This window comes from Balearica regulorum, chromosome 5 (genome assembly GCF_011004875.1).
Source record: "Balearica regulorum gibbericeps isolate bBalReg1 chromosome 5, bBalReg1.pri, whole genome shotgun sequence".
NCBI lineage: Eukaryota > Metazoa > Chordata > Aves > Gruiformes > Gruidae > Balearica > Balearica regulorum.
This window is the reverse complement of record NC_046188.1, coordinates 21,334,710-21,345,243: the sequence shown is the minus strand read 5'-3', so window position 1 is coordinate 21,345,243 and position 10,534 is coordinate 21,334,710. Positions and strand designations below refer to the sequence as shown.

General features: G+C 45.7%; 1 protein-coding gene across 3 annotated transcripts in view; it reads left to right on the top strand.

Annotated features, from left to right (window-relative positions):
• Nucleotides 1–6,465: 6,465 nt before the first annotated feature.
• FLRT2 (fibronectin leucine rich transmembrane protein 2) overlaps nucleotides 6,466–10,534 on the top strand; it is a 64,535-nt gene continuing 60,466 nt past the window's right edge. The window contains exon 1 of one of the 3 annotated variants that reach the window (XM_075753758.1): nucleotides 6,466–7,055. The gene's annotated coding sequence lies outside the window, so the exon portion shown is untranslated. Of the gene's footprint in view, nucleotides 7,056–9,344; nucleotides 10,198–10,534 lie in introns of those variants that run through there. The other 2 variants (XM_075753755.1, XM_075753754.1) reach the window with 2 other exon arrangements.

Genomic DNA, 10,534 nt, shown 5'->3' with positions numbered 1-10,534 from the left:
TGACTGCAAAAGTCTGTCTCAAGCAATCACCTTAGTCTAGAAATTAGCTCTGGCAAATTATCATCAATTATAAGCAAAATTGTAATATAACTGTTCAAAATGCTAATACTGTCTCTCCTCTGTGAGACTGTCCAATCTCATGTACAACAATGAGAAAGACTAAGAAAAGTGAAGCATTGATACTATCACGTTGATAAAATTCACGAAGCAAGCTCCCAAGATGTTTCTATAGTGAAAACCCAGCTTGTCTCTGAGCTTGCAGAAATCTGTCCCTCTGCTGAACGAATGCTGACAACCATGCATGTGCTTCAAAAATAAAACGGATGAGTCAATTCCTGAAAAGTCTCATCTCCCTAACTCATTTTATTTGGACTCACTAAAAGTCACTAATGAACTATTACACACACAAGCTGCTTCATTCTCTTCGGGGAGGATTTCACTACCTTCTCTAACCCTACCAAAAGAATAGCTTAACTTCTTAGCATTCTTTTTGCCTGAGGCACAGAAAGAAAGATCATTTTATGATGCAAGTAAAAAGTTCAGTTTATCCTGAGGGTATATTCCTGACTCTTCTTCATAACTACTCCGCCTATGACATTGTATGTGTGGTGTGTTTAACTAAATAAGCCCATGGTTGATTTCAAGTGAAATTTATCACCACCAAGTAAGCAAAATTAACTGAAAAGAAAACTCATCATGAATTGAGGAAGGCTCCGTTTGAGTCAAAAGCAAAGAAGCAGACAGCAATTACTTAATTAGTAATTCTGAAGATAATTAAATATATACACATGTATGATCCAAAGAAACCTTCCCATGTGCTGTTACCTTTGCATACAGCTGTTTTCTTTATACAAAATGGTCAGCGCTTTCTCAGAGACTGAATGAATAACAGTACATACAAAGCCAATACAGGTCATTCCTCAGGGACTGTTCAAGGTCTTGAGAACAGCAAAGACTGCAAAATGGAAACCGAGAGGAGTGGAATTTCCTAAAAAACGCCTCTAGTTGAAATAAACTCACCCTAAATTTGCAATCTTGATGCAATTCTGCAAATGGGTTTTCTCACCAGAAGGTTCCTTCAGACCTCCTTAGGGAAATAAATCTAGAATCTTTCCCAGTTCTGCTATAATATGGGAATGACATTAAGAAAAATTCTACTGGTAGTAGCAACTAAATATTCTTCATAGTATCAATGTCGTAAGTAGCCTGATAACTTCAGCAGCGCATTTCTGCTTCTGCATACCACACATCCCTCATTAAAGTACATCCCTTCTATTTCTCTGCCAGCAGGCCATGGTTACCTGGATGGGTGCTGAACTTTTCATCAGAGATCCTCATTCCTTCTAACAACATTTCCTCTAAGTCTAAAAGGCAATGCCTTCCTGTTAATAAAGAGATTATTGAAGTAGGATAAGCTCTGTTTTACTAGATCTTCAAAAAAAGTTTAGGACTGCACAAAATTAAACTGATGCCCTGTGTTTCAAAACTGATGAAGAGTTGTTGACTGCTGTGACAACCTTCCTATCCCCCTCAGTCCACAAATCTGTGACGTGGGTGATTTGCACTGTGGAAGAGCAAGACAAATGGTTTCACAAGATATTTTCACTGCCTCAAAATTCTATCAAAGACCTGAAAGCTTACTGCCAATTTATTAGGATTCAGAACAGATACCATCTGCCTAGTCATTCTGCCTGGGTTTTTTGTTATTTTTTTGGTTGTGGTTTGTTTTTTTTTTTTTCTTTCAGGTGATCAGTCTGTACCATAGTGACATGTTTTTCTGCCCTCTAGTAACAGCCCTTGGAAAGGGGACCTTCTTGAACAGCAGCATGCAAAGACTATTGCTCATTTATTTCTGAGTTTGAAGGTGTAATCATGCAGCCTCTGAGTCTTGACTTCGATGGTCAGGGTAATGGCTTTATACCTTCTTCTTTAGGTAATTGAAACCAATTTTCCTTTTCATCTATCCCTTTTACAACAATATGTTCTAAAATAAATAAACAGGGAGGATTAGAAAAGGCTTCAGAAAATGGTATTACCTCGTTATCATAATCAAGGGATTAATCCAGAAAAGGCAAAAATCAATAAATTTCAATAGAAAATCTACATTCTCCTTTGTATCCAATTACACATAATTAGCTTATACTGAAAGAGGGTTAACAACAGTTGTCAGATAGAGCTTTGTTTTTTAAAACAAAGTTTGCTAGTCTTTTGTAAAGTGGTGCAAGGAAGTCAAGCAGCTATAAAGCTATAGGAGCTATGCTATGAGCCTTGAGGCCTATATTATGCAATGTAGCATTTTTTTCATGGTATCTCTTTCAATAATATTCAGAGACTTTGACCAGGCTAATTGTTTTAAAATAATTTTCTCCTGTCCAACTTTTATAAATCCTCATAATTATAAAATCTGTCCATTCATATTTATTGAGCTGAAAGAAAACTGGTTCCTCTTAGATAATTTAGAGGGACTCTTCCAGAATTGTAACCATCCCCTTGAAAATACAAAAGTTACAAAAACAAACTTGACAGAGGCAAAAGTGAAAGAATGATTTTAGCTTGCTAAACCTGTGGTTAAGAAAGTACAAATGAATCTATTTTTTTAATCAGTAGAAAATTAGAATGAGTGAGCTCTTAAGGTCCTTTGGGAGATAAGGCAGATGGCCTTGCAATCAGAAAGTGATGCTTTTTCTAGAATAGATTTATAGTCTGCCTTCTAGCCTTCTCCACTTAGAATAAAAGAAGAGTAATGAATGTATAAGGCAACTTAATGAATGCTGTGTGCCTTTCACTGAGATGGTGTTTCGGTTCTATGCAGTGCAGCTAGAGTACATCTGATAGAAGTGTGTGGATTTTTTTTCCAGAAAGGTAAAAGTTCAGTGACAGAAGCAGAGATGGAAAAATTTCATTTATTTTAAAAGCTGGCTGTGGCATTGAAAAGGACCATAATGATTTTACTTAGAATCTGTTAAAGAAACAACTTACATGGGCCATTTGTATGCTATTCACAAGGTTCTACTTATGCCTTCCACTCCCACCACAGTTAGCAGATAGGTCAATCATAAATGAACCTTTTTTTTCTTACATGTGTTGATTTCAGCCAGTTGATTTTCTTGTCATTCAATTTTCCCTTGCATTTTACATATATGAAAAAAACAAAGAACCAATGCTTAGCAATGTTTAATGACTGCCAGATTCTTATGTCCACTATGATTTGGCCATTTCAATTTCCTGAATTTCATCAGATGCAATTAATTGTTGGCTGGATTAGTCTACATTTGTGCAACTGTTTTCAGCATGAATATTAAGATGAGGAACCAGTAACTTATACATAGAATTTTGTCTTTCCCGCAGACTTTTTGCTTAAAATGAGATGGCACAATATGTGATGCTATTAGTCATAGTTTACTTTGGTCATGCAGCGTGGTCAGAAAAATATACTTTTTATTGTTTCAAATATAATAAAATGTTACAGACCAGTCTTCCTGTCTTACCGCTCTATCTATCTATCTGTCTATTTCCAATGTGTCTATCAGATGGCATCTGGGTGGATCTATTTTGATTTGAACAGAATTTGACGAGTCTCTGAAGTATTCAGAAGGAAAAAAAAAACAATTCAACAGATCTTGACCAGCTTATTTCCTGGTTTTATTAGAAATCAACTTGACAAAGAGGCTGCAAATAGAAAACCTTGGAACATCCTCCTCAGTATTAAAGATAAAAAAAAAATAAATATCTATAAGACTCCCACATTCCTGTGTCTCCTGGTACATGATGGTGAAGAATGGCCAGAGGCAATACATACAAATAGTTTATCATGATACTGTCAAAAACTAAACGGAGAAATCCCTTGGAAAAAAGAAGGGAGAACCTCTACTAGGTCAGGGCTATGAAGTGCAGCAACCCAAGGCATTATGTATACTATTACAAGGTGATACCTGACAACATACACAAGTAAAAAAAAAGAAGGTAACAGTGGGCTAAAGGGAAAGGGGGAGGGAAGAAAGCTGATTAGAAGCACAACAAACAAGGACAGTCTAATGACATACTTAAGCTTTATTTTTCATTTTATTTGAAATTAAATCCAATCCCTACACTCCAAAATGGTAGAAATTTGCTATTTGAGTCATATCACAAACTCTGCCAAATTCTGTTTCAGAACCATTACGGTATTTTCATTTTCAGTTCACCATAGAAGTGAAATCTAGGAGAAAATACACATTGGGTGTGTGTTTTTCCCAGTCTAGTGTAGTTCTAGCTAAAGTGCTGCATTTATTTCATTAAAGTGGAAACACATTCATACTTTCATCTTGTCTAGAATTTGATAGAATATAACAATATCTTAATAACTCATTGGTCCGCTATTCTAAACTTTCCTTTCTTTCCCCTTTCCTTTCCCCTTTCCTTTCCTTTCCATTTCCTTTAAAAATACTTTTTTTTTTTTTTTAAGAAAGAAAGAAAGACAGACAGACCAATTTTCCCAAATTTGATGAAGAATTCATTTTATGATTTTTATCTTCTGATGGCTGTATTAATTTAAGGCCTGGTCCAATATTTGACATCATTGACAGAAATCGAGATCACTCGGTATGCTTTAGACCAGCCTCCCAGTTACAGAACTACTTCCAGCTCCCTTTACTCTCTCGCTTGCAAGCTGTAGAAATCATTCTAACAATATAGCTGGGGAAAAAAAAATCATGAACAAGACACTTTCATTTTTATAATCTTTCTTGATGTTACCCTATTTCACATTCTCTTTAAAATAAGTGAGATTGTATTATGGATCAGTGGACCATCACTCCAGGCTAGCCATCTTGTATGATCACAGATAATCTAAAGAGAATACATTTCTATATTCTCCTTTCAATGTACAGCCTTTCAACCATGCAAAGCAGTTTGCTAATAAATAACTACATACTCCACAGATTTGGGGGGGGGGGGGGGGGGGATTGTTTAAAGTCCAAGTAACCAGAGTATCACCAAGATTAAAATGGGGGCGGGGGGGGGGGGAGGAAGAAGAGAGAGAGGAAGATGTTACCGGTTTAAACAGCGTGTTGGAGGGAGCAAACGGGGGAAGTTTCCCCCCGCGGCGGCTCCGGCGCCGGCCGCCGAGCATCCTAGCGCTGTGCTCTGCTGCCACCTTGGCCGCGCCGCGGGACGTGCAGGCGGCTCCGCGCTGGGGCCGCGGCCGGCTCCGCTCCGCGCCCGCGGAGCTCCCGCTGCGCACCTGCGGCAGCTGTCCCGCCTGGGAAAGCTCTGTCGGTCAGGACTAATCACGCTCTCCACTTATGTCACTCGCTGTTATAAATAGAACAAGAATATACGCAACGTCTAAAGGGTCTTTTTTTTTTTTTGGAGAGCGGCTGGGGGCTGTTCTTCAAAGGATGTTTATTTGCCTGTTGTGCTTAAATTCGAAACTTAGAAATGTGGGTGGGAGGAGAATATTCTTTTTCTGCCCGTTTGCTTATTGTAGGATTCTTCTCCTTCCTTGTCCAGCCTTATTTTACACATTTAATGAAGAGAGCACTCAGATTCCCCTTCACACGCACCAACCTGCCTTCGAGTCCTTCCTACTGTGTGACCACTGGGGCTCTGGAAGGAGCTCCTGGCAGTCCATCCCACGTCCAGGCTCTCAGTGTCGTTCAGCTGCAGTTAGAGGTGTCCTCTCTTTTTTTTTTTTCTTTTTTTTTTTCTTTTTTTTTTTCTTTTTTTTTTTTCTTTTTTTTTCCTTTGGGAGGGAGCAGAGAAAGGTGACAGAAACATCATAATTTACTGAAAATATATAAAAATCAATATTAGAAAACCAATGGAGTTTGCTAATTTCCTTGTTTCGCTCTCTACATCTTCGTGTTACAGTGCTACAGCGTTGTCTTGACATCAGGCTCCGAGCTGGTGGTACTGAGTTTGGAAAGCTTTCATGCACTTCATTTCATCTTTGAATTGCACATGTTTTTTTTCTCCTATTTAAGGCTCTCTTCTGCTCCGGAAGAAACATGTTCTGACATGCTGGAATTTGCTGGTGGTAAATATTTCCTTTGACTACAAAGTGCATGTGTGAAAAAGGCTTTTTTTTTTTTTTTTTCATGGAAATATATTTCTCGCTTGCTTCTTTCTCTGCTGTTATTAATAACCTGTAAGCGAGTTGAATCCGGAGGTCTGAGTGAAATAGCACTTTCGGATCTGTACTTTCAGCCACACCATGCTGAGGAAAGTGCAGAAGCTCTGTATATGCGTGTGTGAGAGGGATTCATGCGATGCGTGTGACAATTTGCATACCAGACTCGGTGACAAAGTAGGGACCGCAGGTGAGTCCCCAAGAGATCTGCTTTGCCGAGAGAATTTTTCCAGCCCCTAACCACAGAGGAGAAGTATCCACCTCTCCAACTGCTCCCCAGAGTTGGCGGTTCTGATTTGTTTCCGCTGAAAAGACCCAAGAATAGAAAATGACACATAATAAAAAGTCCTCAGCCAAGCAGCCGTGTGCGCTGCTGTTCCTCTCAAACAAGCGCTCCCCCGTGGGCTGAGGTCTCGGTGTCCGGGCGAGAGAAAGGGCTGCAAAGGGTTAAGCCGCTGACTTGCTTGCTAGGCAAAGTTTGAGGAAGAATATGTCTGAGGCTGAGTACGCTGCAGCCCCGCGTTTGAAATCTGTCACCCTCACTTAGGAGCTCTGTATCTCTGGTTGTCACCGGTGAATAATGATCACACGGCGATAAGATCGCTCCGTGGCGTTGCGCCGGAGCCGCCGGGGGAAAGAGAAGAAAGGAAATTACGAGGCGTTTAACCGCTTCAGCTGGGTGTTCTTCAGTGTCATCGGTGGGTGTCAGGGTCAAATGACCGGCTGGACAGCGGCTTGGAAAGAAAATTTCCTTCCTCCTTTCCTTGAGAGGAACCTTGGGTGATGGTGACCGTTGGCAGCTATGGAAAACAGAGACCTTGGTGGTGATCCTTAAAATAATACCATGCCGGAGCCCAGCTGTTCTGCCACTTTCTCCCCTTTCAACCTGCCGGACCCGGTGGGGTTTGGGTGACCTACCGAGAAGGACCCACCTCCGCAGGAGCAGGTAACGGCTAGTTAACTCACTTTCTGGATCCACGCGATCTTGATTTGACCAAAGTGTATCTTGAGTATCTTTCTCTGATTTGAAACGTGGGCTGGTTGAGGGGTCAGGGAAGGGGACAGGCATAATTCCGCTTAAATTGTCTGAGCCTGCGGGGCAGGGCAGCAGCCTGCAGCCTTGCAGAAGTTTTCAGCATACCCACTTTCCTCCGTGACTGGGGGCATAGGGGGCAGAAATGCCTGTGATCGACGAAGGTCTGCTTTGCCTTATGTGTTGTCGTCAGGTTGCTAATATCGGGGACGTGGAGAGAGAAGGGACGGGTGGACAGAAGATAAGAAAGACTTAGAAAGGAGATTTTTTTTTTTCCCCCACGAGAAAATGCACCGGTTGTCCATCAGCTTCGGGAAAGAAATATAAATCATGTTCAAATAAGTGCTCTGAAAAGTATGAAGAACCAAAAAAAAAAGAAAAAAGAAAAAAAAAAGAAAGGAAAAGGATCTTAAAAAGTCAAAAAAGACCCAGAACAGCCTTTGAAAAAGGTTGTTCATTCACCTTTGGACCCTACGGGGCTCCTGATCTCCTTTCATCCCTCAGGACCAGCTGGGAGCTGCAGGCAGAGACTCGACTTCAGAGCAGCCCCTTCTCCGAGCCGGGGATAACCGGGTCTCCCCGCAGGTCTGACCCGTGCCAGACCCGCTCCTTTCCGGCCGGCTGAGCCCCGCAGAGGGCCCCGGGCTCCCTGCCCTCCATCTCAGGGGGCCTAGAGCAGATCCCGGACCCTGAGGCAGCGGTGCTGAGAGGGGAGCGGGATCTCGTCCTCAACGCTTTGTCCCTCGCCGAGTCCCCCGAGAAATACCGGGCTACCTGCGCTCCCCCTTCCGGCCCTTCCCCCCCCCCCCCCCCCCCCCCCCCCCCCCATCGCTCAGCGCATCTGCGTAGGTGAGGGCACAACCTCTTCTCCGAGCGGGCAGGCAGCACGGCTCGGGGCTATCAATATGCGGGGGGTCTCCTAAGCCCCTTTGGAGGGCACGGGGTATGGGGCGGGGGGGGGCAGGAGCCGCGCCGAGCACATCGCGGCTGGGCTGACCCTCACCGGGGCTTCGCGACGGGCTCCTCGGTACGGCTTATTAAGCCTTTGAAGTCGTGAATAATTTAGCCTCCCCCCAAGCGAAGGGCGAAGGAGGTGCGGAGGCAATGGCGAGTGATTCAGCTTTTGAGGTACGGTTGAGCAGAAAATGCAAGCTAGTGAGCAGCCACGGGTGAGGGGGAAGCAAACCCCGAGGCATTTCAGTTGCCTTTTCTGTTTCCTCGACACATGGCATTGATCAGCTCTCCTCTTCTCTCCTCCATCCCTCCCCAGCCCCTCTCTTAAAGTAAGTCGCAGTAAAGCCATATTGTGCATTTTCTTTACTAATGGAGGAGTTTGAGGCGAATTCTCTTCGCACACCCCACGTCCTACCTTGACGGCTGTGTCCTATCGCTCAGGTGCTGCTCGGTATTAAGCAGTCCTGCATTTAAGTAGACTTGTCAGGGCAAGGCAGTAGCTTACTAGGGAACTGGGCGGCGGGGGGAAGGGTTACCCCGAAACAAGCGCAGACAGCCTGGGATGCATACACACACAGGAACACACGCACACACACTGAATGTGCACAGAAGACATGGGGGGTGTTAGCGCTTTAGGGCAAAAGGCGGTTTCTCCAGCGGTATTAAAGTCTTTCTGACTGATGATGGAAATCAGACGGAATATTAAAGGAGGTCCGTCTCTTCCCTGAGGGTTGGACTTTCTTTTATTCTGTGTTATATTTATTACGTACTGCTATTGCCTACCTAAAAGTTCGCGGGGGGGGGGGGGGGGAAGGAGAGGGAAAGAAGGGGGTGGGGGAGGCGGGCTTGTCGGTGACTGCACATGAAATATCGCCATGTTGGTGGAGAGCACGGCTGTAATTATTGCTAGCGAGGGCATCTCCCAGTTAGGACAGCAGCTCGGGGAGTTTTTCAGCACACTCCCCGGCTTCTCTTCCAATACACCCCCAGAGTCCCCAGAGCAGCGGGGCCGAAGCAGTCCGGCCGCCAAGGGCGGCGGTACCCGCACCTTCCTTTCCCGCAGCCCGGCCCGGCGGGCTCCGCGGTGAGGCAGGGCGGGGGTCCGGGGGCTGTGCAGCCCACACGCTCCCCAGGGCAGCGCCGCCCGCCTGGTTCTCCGCACTGAGAGTAGGGAGGGAGGGCGAGTCCAAAGGGACTGTCCTCGGCAAGCAATGGGTTAAAAGCGGGAAGGGAAGGGAAAAAAAAAAAGAAGGAAAGAAAGAAAGAAAAAGAGAAAACCTAGCCTGACTTTGCCTCCTGGAAAGCTTTAGGTTGTAGCCCTGCCTTCCAAGCATTCTTTAAACTGGAAATGTGGGAGGGACTCCAGGAGAGAGAGAGAGATGGCTATCAACTGAATTCATTACTGTAAACATCTCCCTGGGGTGTCAGGCAGGAAAAAAAGGCACGACTTACATTAGCAGGGAATAGTCAGATCTGAGGCATCATTACTGCTAAGATCAGCCTGCAATCCCGGCTGAAGGCAGGCGCAGGACTTGGAGAGAGCCAGACACACACACTCACACATATACTCACACGTATGTGTCCGATGCCTTCTCCGACTTCCAAGGGTCCTGAGTCTCCGTGCCTGCTCCTCATGTGATCCTTTCATCATTTCCAGAGGACAGAAAGAGAGAAAAAAGAAAGAAACCCCAAGACCAGGCGTACCCCGCGGTCCCTTCTGGTTTATTTTTTTACCGGAGAAGGAGGAACGGCGGGGGGAAGAGCGAGCGAATCGAGGAGAGAAAGTGCGTTGGGGATGCCAGAGCCGCGGGCTGCGCGCCGGAGGAGGAGGTGGCGGAGAAGGGGGGAGGACGATGCCGCTGCCTCGTAAGGGCGGAGGAAGGCGCGGGAGGCGCGGGGTTCGCTCCGGAGCGGCGGCGGCCGGCGGGGAGCGGGCCCGCGGGGCCGGCCGGGAGCGGCGCTGGGCGGCCGCGCTGCTCGGCGCGGAGGGCGGCGGCCACTACCGAGGAGCGGCGGCGGCGGCAAAGTTTTGGTGTGGGGGGCCAGAGGCGCGGAGGGGAATTATGATCGGTGCCGGCGAGGGATTCCCAGACACCGCCAGGTACAGTTGGGATTTCATTTCTCTCTCTTTTCCTTCCTGGTAATTGTAGCCCCGGGCGATTTAAAGCCCTGGTGCCCTTTGCCTTCTCCGAGACGGCAAAGTTAAGGAGCCGGGATCAGGTTGTGTGTCAGAAAGATCGCCTCCGCCTCATTACAGCCCCATGTCTGCGAGCGTGCGGCGCCGGGCACACACACGCATGAATTTATGAATGGCCGGCCGCAAGTGTTAAGAGGGTCCCCGGGTTATTTTACGCCAGCGTGTGGGTTAGGAGTGGGACTCGAGGTCGCGGATCCCCGGTCGCATTTCGGTGCCGAACCTGGCCCCCACCCCGTGGCCC